The sequence below is a fragment of the Notolabrus celidotus genome, chromosome 8 (assembly GCF_009762535.1).
Source record: "Notolabrus celidotus isolate fNotCel1 chromosome 8, fNotCel1.pri, whole genome shotgun sequence".
Taxonomy (NCBI): domain Eukaryota; kingdom Metazoa; phylum Chordata; class Actinopteri; order Labriformes; family Labridae; genus Notolabrus; species Notolabrus celidotus.
Genome location: NC_048279.1, coordinates 26,409,556 through 26,426,913, shown reverse-complemented (window position 1 = coordinate 26,426,913; position 17,358 = coordinate 26,409,556). Strand labels below are relative to the sequence as shown.

Below are 17,358 nucleotides of genomic sequence, written 5' to 3'. Positions count from 1 at the left end.
AGGCTGTTGAGGAGTTGCATTCAGTATGAAATAGCCTCAAAATTATTTGTATTCAGGGGCAATTGAAAGTAAGGAAAGCAATCTATGTGATAATCATATAAATGGTAATACAGCACACATATTCAAACCATGTAACCTGCTGATGGACAATTCCATAGGAAGTCCCATAGAAATGACATTTCCTATAATCATAAAAACGAGTGAGAATCCACCTTAATTTTCTTTCATTTTTTTATACATAGATACCTCTCCTCTGCTTTTGTCTCATGCGGTCTTTAAAGCCTGTCATATAGGTGGGCGGATACTTGGTGGGTCCATGTGTGTCAGGCTGGCTCATATAATAACGCTGCCAAAAGTTAATTCCAGGGTGTCACTGTTCGCAGAGACTCCAGTCTGCAGCACTCTTCCATAAATTACACTGGGATACATTGAATATATTAGATTTCATTTCACCTCTTTTATTATATGTACATGTTCTTCCCCTTTCTTTCTCGCCCACACATGAATGTGCTCTTTTTCGTTCTCTCTCATTCTTTTCACATAATGCTGTCTTTTCCTCATGTTTCTTACCTACACGAAATCTTACATGAGAAATCAAGACGAAACCAGCAACACTCTAAACTACAGGTTGTAAATATGTGTTACTTGTTTACAACACCACTGCAGTGCCTATACCTCCCAAAGTAGTAGCTAGCTACGATGATTGTAGCCGCATGTGTTTGTAATGTATCCATCTAATGGTTCTTTACATCTTTTATGGAAAGTTTGATGCTGTAACTGGAACATGCAGTCAGCAAGCTTTCTCTGTGTGCAGTTTAGGAGGTCACCAAGTAAAAAAAGCATCCTTTCTGAGGGAGATTCGGAAAAAAAAAACACACAACATGATGTTAATCATCCTTTGTGCTAATAGATGGTGAGCAATAACATGTTATATTCATAAGTGCACTCTTACGACCTGGTGGGCCAGGACACATCTCAGTAGTGTGCGTCTCTGCATCATTAGATCCACCTGTTCCTATGATTGACCACGTGTTGAGAGTTAAGATCCTTGGTTAGATGTTGTGTAAGTCCAGCCAGGGTCCTTCCGCTTAAGCCATATCCACTAGCTGCTTCTTTCAGCTGCTTCTGAAACTGATCTGATGTTCTGCTGAGAGAGTACAAAATCTTAATCTGGATCCTGATACCAACGTCTTTTAGTTTGCATTCTGTATATTTGTTTTTGGCAATTTTCTGCCTTTTGCACACATAACACAAATTTAAGTTCTGATTGGATGTTTCTCACATCAAAGCACGATGCAAATTGCTTTCCACCATTCCTTGTTTTGAGAACTCTTGCTCATACCTTTGATTCCTTGGCTGTATTCAGGGATGCACACATTTGTGAGCTGCAAGTGTGAAAACCAATGGCCCAAATTCTCACCCTGACATTATTCTGAGTTTCTCCTGCCAGTCCCTTGATAAAAAATGTCCATGTGAAGTTGGGGGGAGCTGATGCGAAAATCCTGCAATTTTTTTGGGGAAAAATTCACCGTGAGCGAAAAGGCAGGGGGGGATTGTGTTAAGATCATGGGACACACAGCTGGAAGAATAAAAACATTCAAGATTGAAGAAGGAGAATAGTTTCTAAAGACAAGAATAGCAAGGATGGCAGATTATTGTTTATCACTAGAATATATGACTGCAACTTCCACTTGGAGGAGGATTAACTGGTTTGTACTTCTTCCATTAATTCAATTTGCTAACTTATTTCAGCATAGGTTGTCACTTTTGCACAAAGCTGTTCTTACAAATGCCCTTTATAATACTTATCCACGGTATTTAACATATGTCATGAAACTTTAGTGTTAGATCTGTCAGTATGCTTTTTATAGCAGTTCAGGAATACTAAACATTCATCAAGGCCCTGCAGGAGAGTAAGCGTGGTTTTTGACCACCATGGCTATAGCCAAAGCTCAGGTGAAAGGCCTTGAAAGAAAGCAACAGGAGCTATGTTCTTGTTATGTTTGAAGTTCAAGCAGAGTTTGCCTCATTAGTTTTGACATCCAAGCAAAAAGAGCTTACAAGTCTGCCTTATAACGCTTTTATTCTTTATCATTACTTTAACAAAACAAACATGAATAATGAAGCCACTTATTGAATTGTGCTAAGTTCAGTTATGTTTGGCTCTGCAAGCAATAATCCAGACGGTCTGTTTGACTGAGGAACTATTGAATTACAGAGCTGAAATTAATTAGGACATTGTTATGGTTTATTGCAAATAGAAGTCTACTTTAAGGAGCAGGAAGAGAAAGACTGTAATCATTTCATGCACAGCACAGCTTTTGTTCTTCAAACGGTGAAATAAATGTCTAATGGGCTTTTGTCTGAATAAGAGCTGGGTGTTTTTTGGAGACATTTTGTTTGTTCACAACAAACAGAAAAGGGAAAGGCTGTTGATGCATGTGTCACCAACAGTGTTTACAAGAGAAACACACGTTTTAAATTTTGAATAAAGACAGTTGAACAGAACAGATACTGGAAATGACCAACACACACCATGCAATTTGCATTTTGTAACAAAAATAAATAGCAAATTTAAACCTTCCTTGCAATCATGCAAGGCCACATGGATACTATGAATCACTCCTATGATGCACTAATGATGACAGAAAAGTGCTGAAGCATCACTGTCATCCCAAGCTGTGTGTACACTTTGTTTTTCTTTCAGACTGCACATTTCAACACCTGACTGTAAATTTCATTTATCACTAACAGTGTTGTAAGCATGACTGACAACTCTGAAGATGACAAATCAGTGCCCAGGGTTTAGATCTGGGAGGAATGACTTTCACTTTTCCTCCGATATCATACTCACAAGTCAAAACTTTGACAAACAGCTCAGCTACGAAAGAGGTTAAAGAAGAGTTTATAAGACATTTCCCTTTAGAGCGTTGTCAGACTTAACAGATGAGCATCTGGTCATGCTAACCAAAATACACTTTCTGTCATTGTAATGTTGGCTCAGGGTGAATGATGATATACCTGCACTGTTCTTTTTATGGATAGGTTTCAGACACCAGTTAAAAATCATAAAAGAAAATGGAGAAACAAAATCACACTTAGGCCTTCAAATGTTCTGATATTACTTTTTCCTTTCTGATGCCATAGAAATATGTGTTCTCAAATCTTTGCAGTAGAATACTCCTTGGTGAATAATATAGGTGAAATATGGTGAAAAAACAGGGATTAATGACATTTATGCTGGTCTGACTTACATTAAACTCTCTCCTGGCACCATACCCATGTACTTAACTATCATTAAAATATCCACTTTAACCCAGTCAGTCAGGGTCAGTTGGTGAAGGTATTGAATCTACTGATTCCTATTGTTGGCACTGGGTGAATCATAGTTTACCTGGATTAATGCCTGTTTTTATATAGTGGGTTTAACTACAAATCATGGAGACAAAAAAAAACACAACATCGAACTTGGATCAAGACACCATTTTTTCCTGCTGTGGGCGATAAAAAAAGAGTTCCCATCAGATACCAATACCATAAAAGATGACATTTATCTATTTCTAACTTAAATTAGATTCTCCTTTTGAGTCACAATGTTTTTGTTTCTTGTCGTCACTCAGCTATTGTTCCTGAAATCAGATGTTTTTTGGGATCTCATTGATCTCTGTATTAGATCTATGTAACTGGCATATTTACTAAGATCTATCATCGGATATTAATCAGTAAAAAAGGAAGGGGCTGATATTGATACTTTATTGGTATCTTTATTGGAACATTACTAATACCTAATGAAGTGGTGATTCATAACGCCCATGCAACACATTTAAATATTGCAATGCTTAAACAGACTAGACAGCAGTTTCACATCATCAGCATAGTGCGCATCTGGTACCATCAAATTAAAAAACAAAGCAAAAGCCTTAAGATTTATTGCCTTAAAGAAACAACCTGCCATGAAAATGACAATGGATGTAATCAGCTGAAAAGGCCTGTCTCAAGATTCATGTTTTTTGCTGTATTACAAGACAACAGATGGCCCTCAAGGACCAGGGGCATGCTGGGAGTCTGAGCGGCACAGAGGGCTCTGCGGGTAGAGTCTCATCAGTGAGAGTGCCCATCAATCACTGTATTGGAATGTGTGGCCCCTCCCCCCTCCTGTAATGACTCTTGAGTGACAGCCACAGCTGGCAGGTATTATGGCTTTGCCACAACATCAGACCCGACAGAAGGTTAGCACTTAATCACTTTGTTAAAGCAGTGCTGCTACTGTTCTGTAAACATCTCTCTCATAGTTTCTTGAGTGCTGGGCAGAGGCCAACACTCACACTGTTGTTCTTCTTGTTCAAACATTTTGGTTCCAATACATCTTTAAGCATCAACCAGTCCTGGATGTTTTTTTCCTACAACATTATAAAACCATTTACTGTTCAGCTCATTCAGTAGATGTGTGACAATCTGACTTTGACTTCAGCTTTTAATCACACTTAGATAATAGAAATCTACAAGAGGAGTGATTCAACTTAGTTCAAACCTACTCAACTTTGCAAATCAAATGCTGATATAAGGCGGGCTGCAGACTCCATTCAAAGTGTATAATGCTCACAAGTCCTTGAGCCTCCCAAAGTTGTACTCTGTGCTGGGATTTCTTTTAAAAAAATTCAAAGAGACTGCTTTCACAGACACATTGCAATTGTATGAGCTAGAGCCTCAATTATCTCTTAGATCAGAAAAAAGTCTCAAACCTGCTCAATAAATCAAACCAAATACCTATAATGTTAATGCAATCAACCCACACGAACCTTCACTGATGTGTAGAGCACTGTTTAGCCCATGTGAACTACAGGCTTTCTCCTTCCTTTCCTTCCACCTCGTTTAACTTAGAACTTCTTCCTTTATTTTAGCACCGTTTTTATTACTTTCAATAAGCTTTTCTCTACATTCTGTTTCAGAGTTCACTCAAAATCAACATTGATCTGGTTCTCTATTACCCTAATTAAATCTACTCTCTACTCTACTCTTTTCCAATTCCCACTTTTCTCTGTCTCCCTTTATGTTTTGGCTCTTTTTGTGTTTCGTTGTCAGAAGTATAGCTTAGGGAGTAATCGTCCAGTCATTTAAAATATTAAACTTCACCCTCACTGGTCAGTATCTGAATCACAAGTCAGTTCAACAAATGATTGATATCAAATTATTGTAGCCCTCAAATGCTGGTTATGTATTTTGTCCAAGCTATAGAGCAGCGTCCTGCCACTAGCCAGGGCTGTGGCTCCACTTTATAACAGCTGCCATAATGCTATAATGATCTTCTACCTGGATGTAAACAAGCACAGATGACAGATCCTATCTGGTAGCGTGGCTCAGTTTAGCAGTAATTTCATCTAGACAACGGGGATAAAGTTGTATGTAGGCTGGGTCAGGTTAAACAGACACACAACCACCTGACCGAAGCAATGTGTAACCAGTACGTTTGTGGACGTTAGCCTGTGAGGAGGACCCAAGGTTGGTGGTGCTAACTCTGATATTGGGAGCAACATTCAGCAAACCCATTTGGCATTGTAATCCTTTGCTTAGCTTTCTTAAATAAATTGTGCTCAATTCTGACTTTTATTCCAAGTGTTTTTTTAACCATAGGTGGTTAATCAGAATTTAGTTTTTACCAAAGGTCACCCAAAAAAACCCCCACTATTTCACTTTTTATTATTGCAACTGCAATTCTGTATTTTTTTTAACGCAGTGTAGCAAGGAAAGACCACAGCATCAACCTGCTGCACTCACACTGTTAAAACAATGACATAAGTGAAATCCTAACTGAAAACCCAATGTAAAATAAGAATCAGTGGATTTACAAAGGGACCTCATACCAGAAGATATCTCAAACTACCCCAAACTAATGAACAAGTACATGATCAGGCACATGAACAAGCATATGAGGGCAGAGTGAGGAGATTGTCCACTAATTAACATTCACAGATGGTGTCATTCCCACAGAGGTTTTAGATAGATGATAAAAATAAGCTTACATTGGATGCCTCATACACTCTGATATACGGCAGCCTATGTGTAGGAAACACCGAATCTAACTTGATGATATGCTCTCCTGGAACACCTAGCCAGCACTGTTCCTTGTCACACCAAAGGGTTGAGTTCAATCCCTGCTACAGGCAGAAGCTTGCTCATCGCATCAGTGTAACCAATCAATGACTTCTCCTTTTAGTGTTGGAGAGTGTAAGAGCTACAAGCCTTGATTTGGAGAGACTAAACTTATGGCTGCTGTACTCTTAGCCAAGTACTATTTACGCTGCTGTCTCATAACCAGAAGGCATAGAGTTCAGTTCCCACTAAGGATAGTCTTCTTATTGGCAAAAAATGCTGTTGACAGCACTGCTCTGGAAGCTGAAGTTGGTTGATTTGAAATAACTTTCAGAATATGGCACAAATAACGCTTTTAACCCTGCTGTAGGGATTATTAAACATGGACACTGAGGAACATAACTTAGAATCTTATGTGCTATCCAGCTCTTAAGGATTTGGTGTTCTGGTTTCTATTAATCTATTTTTCCATTGTGAAATGTGACTTTAAGACCATTGTAAAGTATTTAAGAGTAGCATCTTGGATACAGCACCCCATCTAGGTATCTAGAGTGTTGGATTTTGCCATATATCGCAGTGAACACACTTATGCACTCATGCACACTTTGGAGCAAGCCCTGTGAGTTGAAAATAGCAATCCAATTTGAAATCTGTGTTGAAAGTGACAGGAAAAAGTTAAATAATTAACTAAACAAAGTGAGAAAATCTGACGCCATTTTTTTTACTGTAAATGGCATATGTGCCATGCTGGGTGACAAGTTTGACAGTAACAGCAATTAAGGAGGGCAGGACTCAACAAACACTTCTACAGAGGTTTTGTTAAAGTCAGTGAGAGTGTTGAGAGGATAAACAGATATGTTAACAAGGTTTGGACCTTCTCATAAGAAATCTGATCTTATAATATAAGTAAGACATGATTGGCAACTAATTCACAGACTGAGCCACCACACACTTTTTTGTAAGTGAATCAGGCGTTCTACACCCTATAGATCTAGTCATCCATCATTTGTATGCCCTGGCACCAGTCTCGCTCTGTGCTGCAGACAGCCAACACTTTCACACTGCGAGAAAAACATGATGTGTGACTCTCTCCCTTCTCTGCGAGCAAAGGACGATATGCTGATAAGTTAATTGCCGCCATTACATACCAATAGTCCATGCACTCATACTGTCACAATTTCCAAGTGTAGATAAAGCTTCCTTGTGTCGTGACATTGAGACTGAACTTGACAAGCCTTCACAATGACATACAATTTGGCATACGCACAAACAGAATGTTATTCCATCAGTCTAACTCCTCAGTTATAACAACCTTCACTTCAACCACAATGGGAAAAATTGATCAAATGTTGCTTTTCTCAGTTAGACGGTTGGATATTGTTCTGTATATAAAAAAAATAATTGTTTTTTTCTCTGTTACTTCAGGAAACAAGTTGCAAACTTCTTTTAACAGACAGAAACCTCAAGCAGAACAAGACTCATATACAGACTGTTTGTGGATTAGGATCATCGACCCTCTTACTGAAACCTGTGGTACCATCATATTACTCAACAACTTTTACCTACTTGTTGTGTATAAGAGAATTGTTGATTATTAGCGTTAGGATTTGTTACCTCGTAGCCCCACAAAATGACTGTGACAGAACCAAAGCACTGTTCCAGGAAATCTGTTGTCTGCCATTAATTATGTATTTGCATTGGAGTGAGTGTGTTCTTTGTGTTCCCTCTAACGGTCTGATAGAAACAAGACAATCTCTGGGTTCGTTTGCTCATCTGTGTGTGTCTGTGTGTGTCTGTGTGTCAGCGGGTGGGTGGTGTTGGCGATGGTTAGTATTTTGGCATTCAGCCCAGGGCTTTACGACTGTTGCAGCCTGCCAGTGGTGTAAGCCTCAGGTGGTTCAGAGAGCTTTTAGAAACCACCTGAGGAGGAATTGTTTTCAACACACATTCATCAGTGGAGTATGTTACTTCAATTTCCCTTCAGTAACAATAACAGAGAGAGGAATACAATGAAGTGATAAATGAGTTTTTCATGCAGCTCCTCACCAGGTTAGGTTTAATTTCAGTGTTTTCCCTGCACATCTGTTTTTTTGCAGGTATCTGTCAAGGACACTTCATGTTCTTGCCTCTGCACTGGTCTTGGTGGACGCAGGCTCTTCTAGTATTTCTTTCTATTGTAATCAGTATGTCGCCAACAAAGAGATCGACTAAACGCCTAAGCTGATTTTGTGGCCAGAAAATATGTAGAATTAAGACGAAAAGACAAGACAAGATGCAAGATCCATTTTGATGCTGACTGAAAAATCCTGACTATTTTATTAGTCAAATTATTGTGATTTGGTCCATTGTACTTCCCCGATGATAATGAGGGCATTTCATCATTGTAGTGATACAATCTTGTGACTGTAACCGGACTCCACTGCTTGAGGCCTATCATTGCAGTTGCTGACAGAGGTTGATTGATGTCATAAATTACTAAATGCTCCTTTAAATCTTAAATCCCCCCCCCCCCCCCCCAACCTCTAAACTTCCTGAGCACTAGTGTTCACATTCAAGGACAAAGTCATTCTCAGAAGGATAGTACAACGGGACACACATTCATTCACAACCTCACAGACATGCTGTTACTATTCAGCTCTTATCCAGAGGAGCCAAACAAACTTTAATGCTGGAAGACTTTTGCAGCTGTGCCAGTCAGTCTTCCAGCATTGAGCCCTTGGATCAAACTGACACAGACGCTAACTTGAAGCAGAGATTCGAGTCATGCATAACAACCACCATCTCCCTAACATGCAAATATAATCTTTTGTTTACATTTTGCTCCTTCAACACAGCGACTCTTGCATTGCAGGATTGATTTGTACGTTTGTGTTAATGTGAAATTCAAAAATAAGTGTAAAGTAAAAATGCACATGTTAGAAAAGAACAACATGCCGCTGTTAGGACATACTCACAACATCTTGCTTCTGCCTGTGGTGCTAGAGAGTGATTAATACAAGCATATTTGTGGATGTAAATGCCTACGGGGACAGATGCAGCATAATTACAAAGAGGCTGTGACAATTCATTACAGCCACATGCAGTATTGTTGGTTTAGGAGTTGAGTGTCTGGTAATGCTTTATGCTGGCTGAGAGTGGGTATATTTGTTAGACGCTCAAATGTACCCATGCAGTGTTTGTGTCCATGTTTGCAACTGAGGTTGAATTTCCTCTGAGGAAAGAAATAAGTAAAGATTGATGGTCAGAGTTAGTGGAGGAGGGAGGTTTCAGTAGGAAATTGTTTCAGTTCATTCCTTTAAGACGACCTCAAGTCCTGAAGTGTTTAACGGAATTTAGAGGAACCTCTCTGTCACTTTCAATCAAATAACAGCTGGGACAGAGTTGCTGATTTGGCCTACCTGGTGGAGCAGGTGCCCCGTGTACAGAGGCTGCACTCCTCGGCACACGGGCCTCAGGTTCCATTCCCCATCCTGACATGATGTGGTTCATATGCTCCCTTCTTTCTCCACACACCTCTCGTCTCTCTCGAGCAGGCCTGTCAGATAAAGACACATAATAAAAAAAAGGAAAAGTGAAAGATTTTTCACACAATCGGACACTATAGAGTTGGAACTCATTACTGAGGAGTTGAAGTTGTGCAGCTATGTAACCTTCAGCTTTTCATCCACCAACTCACTTCATTGTTTAAGATAGATTTGCCCACAGATATAAGAATCCATGGTTTGCTTGAAGGTTAGCAGCATTGATTAACAGCACAGACTTTATTTACGATTAAATAAAAGTCACCTCGCTGTCGCCGTCTTTTTGTCTGAGCAAGAAATTAGAATTTCAATATCACAATGGACTTGTATATATACTTTTATTGTTTTTAACAAAGAACAGGTGTTCTTTGTAACTAGTTTTTGTCTGTTCAACAGCTAAGTGTAATCAAACTTCTTCACTTTGGCCTTGGAAGCATTCTTTGACTAAGCTCTTCAATAGGGATATAACAGTGCTGTCAAATTCACAATATGGAACTGAACAGAAGTGTCTCACTGCCATCATAGACCTGTGACATTTCTCAAACGATTGACTTTCCAGGCAAGTTTTGTTTCAACTGCTTTGAAGTCATGGATGCTCCAGTGGCTTTTAAATCTGACCTGTGGAAGCATTTCAGTTTCCCCTCATCAACCATCACCATATCCCTACAATCCAAACACTTTAAATGTAATCTTCTCAGAGAAGATATTATGAATTTGATTTTAAATCAATCAATCAATCAATCAATCAATCAATCAATCAATCAATCAATCAATCAATCAATCAATCAATCAATCAATCAATCAATCAATCAATCAAGCCTTATTTATATAGCACATTTCATACAAATCAAATGCAACCCAAAGTGCTTTACTACGATTAAAAAACAAGAAAGAAGCAGAAGTAAAACAATGGCAAGACATATTTAGGGAAAATAATAATAATGCTAATAATAATAATAGCACTACTAAAAATAAAAATACAATAAAATAGAGACTAAAATAGAGACCATTGCCCACCAACAATAAAATATGTGTTATTAAAATAAGTTAACGCATCAAAATTAATTAAGAATACAAATGGTTCAAATTGTTTTTAAAGGGGTAACAATAAGAGTTGAAAATAAAACTAAGGCTAAAAATATCAATAAAAACTGAGTTATAAATAAAATAAATAAATGAATGAATAGATAAATAAAAATAGAATAAGATAACAGTTAAAATTACTAAAATAATAAAGCAACATTTAAATCAATATTACAGTAAAAGGTAAGTAATAAAATTGTTAAAGGAAAGTTGAAGCAAAATCAAGGCCTGAAGTTTTGTGCAATATACCTTTTATACAAACTCAACAGTAGAGTACACTCATCTCCACAGAGAGATAGACCTTTATGAAAACAGCTTCATAGATGATCTCTGAAGCATTTTGATCACTTATGTGTTGAGATGCTCCGCTTTCCTCTTCAGTTATCAGTCACAATGGAATCAGCCAGTTAGTCTGTTTTTATTATACAAATTCTCTCACTTCAGAGCCTTTATTGTTCTGCTGATACAAGTTGTTTACTCCTATTTGCTGATGAAAATAAAGCATCCTCCGTTTGTGTTATTTTCTCCTTGCTTTTGATGGTAGTTTTCTGTCTGTCGTGTGTCTGTATTTTACATATCTAAGAACTGTGTGTGTGTGATGATCATTAATGGTCATTTCTGACGGATACATATACATTAATTTCTGATGAAATCCTTTCTATCTGACTGAACTGCTGTTTTCAAGGCTGTTTGCAAATGTGAGAAAGGGGTCCTGAAGAAATCAATAATTTGGCACATTTTGAAAACAGCTACTGTTGAATTATTGGAATATTTTTTGTGAAACTCAACAACATTATGTGTGTCACGTACACGTTGCCTGGCATATTCTCATGATCAGTGTGAATTTGTTTTTACAACTTTGAAGCTAAATTACTGTGCTTTTCCTAGTCCTCACGCTCTGTTTGTTTGATGTCTAACATGCAGTATGCCTGTGGAGCTGACTTTCCTTCATTTGGAATGCAGATGGATCTTTTTCTCTCATTTTGCCAAATTCAATCTACTCTGCTTTGATGTTAGAAATTGCTAATTTTGTGCCATCAAAGCAAATAATGTTGTCTTTTGCACTGAATAAGACAGCAACGGTTTTTGACAAATAAAAAATAAATACACGCCACATCTTGGAAAAGATGATTCACACACTGAGAGCACAATTTGTCTTCACTTATGCAAATAATCTGAACGTTCAGCTCTTGTAAATTGTCACTGATATGCCTACAATAGGTATAGGACACTCAAGGACAATATGAAGGAAGAGAATATGTGACAAAGAGATGAAGAGCTGTCAGGGGACTAGTTATGGTACGGTTCTCAAAACAAAAGGGCAAATTAACAAACACATGCAGATACGGACAAACAAGCTATGGCTAAATATAACTCAGGCTGTCTCACAAACAAAGGTTCAAAGAAGAAGAAGCACCATCAGCAAAGTGGAAAATTATGAGCATGTGTGCAGAAAGTGCAAAAAATATCTTTAAGACCTGCAATGATTGATTATTGGACACTTTGGTGCAGTGGAATAGATAAACACAACTTTGACATTTCATTCACTTTCAAGATGACCTGAAAAAACTTGTTTCAAAACTATTGATAAATCAAACATCCACTAACAACAGAGCAACATTCTCAACAATTTTGAGGCAATTCAAGCCTCGACTGAATGCTGTTCTCGGAACCTGAATCTGAATGAGAATCAGCTTTATTGTCCTGGTATGCGTGCACACACTAAGAATAAGTCTGCTGTTTATTGCTGTGAATGCACAGGAACAAGAATAGACGAATGTAACACAAAACTGCTTCTCACAGGTATACAGATATACAACTGTGAATGCCCAATGCTGAGTGTGAAACACTATAAAATATAATCAAAAGTACAAAATGTATGAAAGTGCAGTACAGAGGCTTCAAAACTGCAATGCCATCTTTGATTGGACCCAAGATGAGAGAGTTTGTATTTTTCAGCAAAAAAAGCAAAACTGTTAGCAAACAACTTAGTGCAACTCATTATTTATCATTTAGCAGTTGAAGAGCCAGAACTTTTTAATTTGATGTGGAGCAAAAACTGGGTTAAAAAAAAAAGATAAAGAGCTTACTTTAATCATTCTGAACACCAAAATGTTTCTAATGACTGACTATGCTGCTTCATAATTATGTGGTGTTTAAATCAGCAAATGTTTCCTCTCAAATTGCCACAACAACTTAGAATGTGACGATTTATCATGACTTTACTCAAAACAAAGAGTCAAAAAATCCGTTCCTGCAGATACCAAGTCAAAAGACATGAGTATATGTTTTCAAAACCACTATGAGGTGTGAATAAAGGTGAGCTAATGTATTGCAAAAACAGCTTGAATGTAGAGCTGAATGATATATTTCAGACTAATATATTATTAGCTGGATAATTGCTCGACCATAAGGAACAAGTGTTTTTGGCCATCAGCACCAAGTGTAGGGATTCACAGTGTACATCAGGTTGCCTACCTGTATTGAAAAATTAAGCCAATGTGAAAGTGCAAAAAAACTGCAGTTCCTATAGTGTCCACAAGAGGATGCGTCAGGTGTCCTCAGTAACACCCATGTTGAAATGCCCAATAGCAAAATGTAATGTTTACAGCCTTGTTGTGGTCTGAAAGCTTACTTATAGTCATACACAGTGTGCAGTGTTGTTTTTTGAAAATTATTAATGATCTGTTAGAGTCTGTATGACTTATATGTGCTTTGGCAATAACATGTCTTTGTTCATGCCAATAAAGCAAAATTGAATTGAATTGAATTGAATTGATATGAAGACAAAGAGTTATGCCTAAATTCACATGACTGGGGTCTGACAGATGAGTGTGATGCAGTCAGGAGGCTTAAAGCCTGTCTCTGTACCAACTTTTTTCTGTTTCATGGTTGACCTAAAGTAAGTACAGGTTAAGTAACTTTTTCAATATGGCGACCATCATGGTTTGGCTTCAGAACCCCTCTTCAAATACCAATGGGTGACATTATTGAGAATACCTCCATGTTTTATAAAGTCTAAGTGTGTATCTTAAATGATGTTGTGATCCCAAAGTGTGATGGTTCAAATTAAGTTTAATCAAAAGTACGTGTAGTGGCAAAACACCGGACCAAAATACCTTGCTTTAGCCTTCGTCAAACAGTAGTGTATGTGTGTGTGTTTGTGTGTGTGTATGTGTCTGTGCTTCACAGTGATGCTGCTAACTTTAATCCAAGTATGAATATGATTAACAAATCTAAAGTGTATTGAAACAAAAGTTATACACAGTAAGTGCATCGATACATTATCATTTCTGCCCACTGCCTCGCTGATTTGTAGGTGTATAGAAGTGAGGCTAACACTCCAGCCGACTTCATTAAGTTTCATTTTCCATTTTATCTCTCCTGAAGTGGACCATTAAGTCTGTGTGCAAGGGTAACTGATCAGCCAATCTGCCTGTGATTTATGTGGCAGGGAAACTGAGGACTTAACTGAGCCTCAGAACACATTGATTACTGACATGGTTAATTGGCTAAACCCACTGGTACATTGAGACAGGCTTATTGGAAATGTCAAATCAAGCGGCTCATTTGCATTCATGATGTATGGTGTCTATTCCAGCTTCTGCCCAGGCAGCACAAACTGACACACATAGCAGGAAGAATCTGGGATCTCTGCCTTGAATTTGCAACTGACCATCTGGCCTTCCAGGACATTGGCATTAGTTGATCTCTCTCTTTTTTTTTTTATTTATTTATTTTTTTTTACTCCTGCTAGCATCCACATGTCCGTTTTGGATGCACTTTGCTGACATGTGCTGAATAGTGTATGAGAGCTTGGATAACTCCTGATGTGAGTGAGATGCAATTCAGCAGAGGGCTTTGAGTACAGATCCAGCCTTGAAAGAAGATGTAATTGATTGAACAGTGTTGACAAAACGGAAAATGTGTTATTTCTTTCTTTCTTTCTTTCTTTCTTTCTTCCTTCTTCTTCTCGAGTGAGGGTTTGTGTGTGTGCGTGTGTGTGTGTGTGTTAAGGAGATCAAAACAGCACCACAGACAATTTTGCCCCTGAAATATCTTAAGTGTAGGCAGATTAAAGCAGCATGAAATTGAAAAAATTTAGATGTAAGCAGATGGGGTGAGGGGACATTACTTTCAAAAGAAGAGGTGGTATGAGTTTAGAGCGTTTGAATAATAGGATCGTCTTTTCTTATTGCTTGTCACGTTACAAATTTGTTGTTAGAATAACCTGTGAGCACAATCCTCCAAAACAATAGAATAAAACATGACTCATGCAGCATGTATTCTTCTAACTCAGACACAAACATGGCATAAAACATCTTGTAATGCAACATGTAAATATGTTGTGTGAAACAAGTGTTTGTGAACCACAGGGTAAAAAAACAAAAAGTATTTCTGGTGTCATTAAAATGAAACCATAGGTTTAGTGAAAAACTAAAAGGAAGCCTGGCAGCTTTTCTAAAAAGAAAAATTACCACCTCCACCACCATTAACATCAGCAGGAGTCTGTATTTAATGCAGCTTGTAAGCTCTTTGACAGAAAATGCCCCTCTGAAATCTAACATAGCTTACACTCTACACACTGATGTGTATAATTATGGTTTCATAAAAGCACTGATGGCTGCGTGCTGTTTAGGACTGGTTCCTGACAGGTGGCATGGAGTTTCTTTTTAAAAAATAAAATCCATATGATATTAGATATAAGTTTGTCACAGAGAAAATACATTTATATTAAACCAAGTTGAACAACACAAATGTTCTAAGATTAATCAGAAATTGCAGATTCTTCAAATATTATTGGACAAAGATGAGCATCTTGAAAGAGGCACAAATCCATACACTGAACCCATCAGTGAAAGATTCAATGGCAATGTGACTTCTAAAATGTTTAATCTTGCTAGATGACTTCTGTCTGTAGTGTTAAGAATTATTTAAATATTATCATTCTATATTATTATCATCATTATTAGTATTACTATTGTTAGTGTTGTTTTGTTATTATTATTATTGTTATTGATATTATTATTATCATTATTATTATTATTATCATCAGTAGTTGTAGTATTCAGTAATATTCAGAATAGTAAATAGGGAATGGGTTGTGTCTCACTCTAAAGGGATTCTTATTTTCGCTTGTTCACCATATACTGTATTATCCCACCTATTACCTTGCTACCAACACAAAAAGATGACACAAAATAAAGAATAAATATGATTTTATTGATTTAAAAACTATTTATTCATGCAGAATCAAAATGTAGTCCCTCTAATTTCACAGTTTATAAGGCTTCAATGACAACAGGTTATTGTGTTGGTGCGAGATCATTAAACTGAACATTTTAAATCACAGTCAAGTGAAATCATTAGCCTGCTTATTTGTTCAAATGCATAATAAACAGAACATTTCTATTGAAGGAAACGCTGGACAAAGACAACGAAAACGAAACCTCTGCGTGAATGTCCTTGTTTATATTCCTGTCCATATTTAATTCTTCTTCTCAGGCTTTGCCATTGACTCACCTTTACATGAGACAGATCTCATATCTTTAGTGCCGCTATTATCACTACCTCTCATAACTTAAGTTACTCAGCAGCTATAGGCAACAACGATGCACTCACTTACCAACTCTCAATCAGAACTGTTATTGTTAGTACTAAAATTCATCTCAGTATAGGTTCATATCGACTCTCTCACGGCTTTCCTTGTAGTTTAGAATAGAAGAATCAGCTTTATTGTCGTTGTACAAGTAAAATTCAATTTCGTCTGACTTCTCTCCGTTTAAATGCGAAATAAAATGAAATAAAATACATAAATATAAATGTATATATAAATTGAGAACATGGTTTTCTGATTCAATAACTAGATGTTTTTTAAAACCTGTCACATATAACTGTTATATTTGTGTTTAAAACATAAAAAGGCCCTACCCTTGGAAAGACTGCGATGATGCAGTGACCTCCTGGCATTCGATGTTTGTGCAGCTTTTTTGTCATCTCTCTTGCACATGGCTTACTAGTTGCACAGAAGAATGACCACTCTGTGTTTTATTCTTGGTTAGGTTACAAAAACAAATAAATAAAAATGACAAGAATTGGTCAGTGGGTTCCAGTGATTATCAAGTCTGGGGTGAGCTCACTGGCTGTAGCGTCACTACCTTTCCATAGTCCAAATAGCAAGTTTTCCTCTGCATTTAAGATCTGCTTCATAGCAACAACAAAAAGAACATGGTGGAAACCCTGCTCTCTAAAACCCTCCATATCAAATAAACCTTTTCTTGTCATCCCACCTGTTCTTTTTTTTTTTGCACAGCTAGCCTCTGATGACAGAACATGTACTTTGGGTAAACAGCTCACTTCTGTCACAATGACAAATAGAGACACGTTTCAATATATAGACATGGTTGATGAAATTCTGGTTGTATCACTTGTTAATGCCCCTGGTTTATTCTGTACCACACACCTTTTATTCAAGTTCTGTGACTTGTTCTATAGACTTGACTCAGAGTCTATTGAACATTGTAGAAGTGATGCTGTACTCATGTCAGAGTTGGTTAAGTATTCAGTGAGCATGGTTCACCATTCTATGGGTCTGCCATTCAATTTCTGGATATAATACATACGTATTTAGTATGCATTCACAGTACAATATTTCACAGCTTAC

At 37.4% G+C, this 17,358-nt stretch overlaps 1 long non-coding RNA gene across 1 annotated transcript in view; it reads right to left on the bottom strand.

Annotated features, from left to right (window-relative positions):
• The window catches only part of LOC117817269, a 78,271-nt gene that overhangs the window by 22,715 nt on the left and 38,198 nt on the right, over positions 1-17,358 (bottom strand). The window contains exon 2 of the long non-coding RNA XR_004632113.1: positions 9,489-9,625. This is a non-coding gene — a long non-coding RNA (uncharacterized LOC117817269). The remainder of the gene's footprint in view (positions 1-9,488; positions 9,626-17,358) is intronic.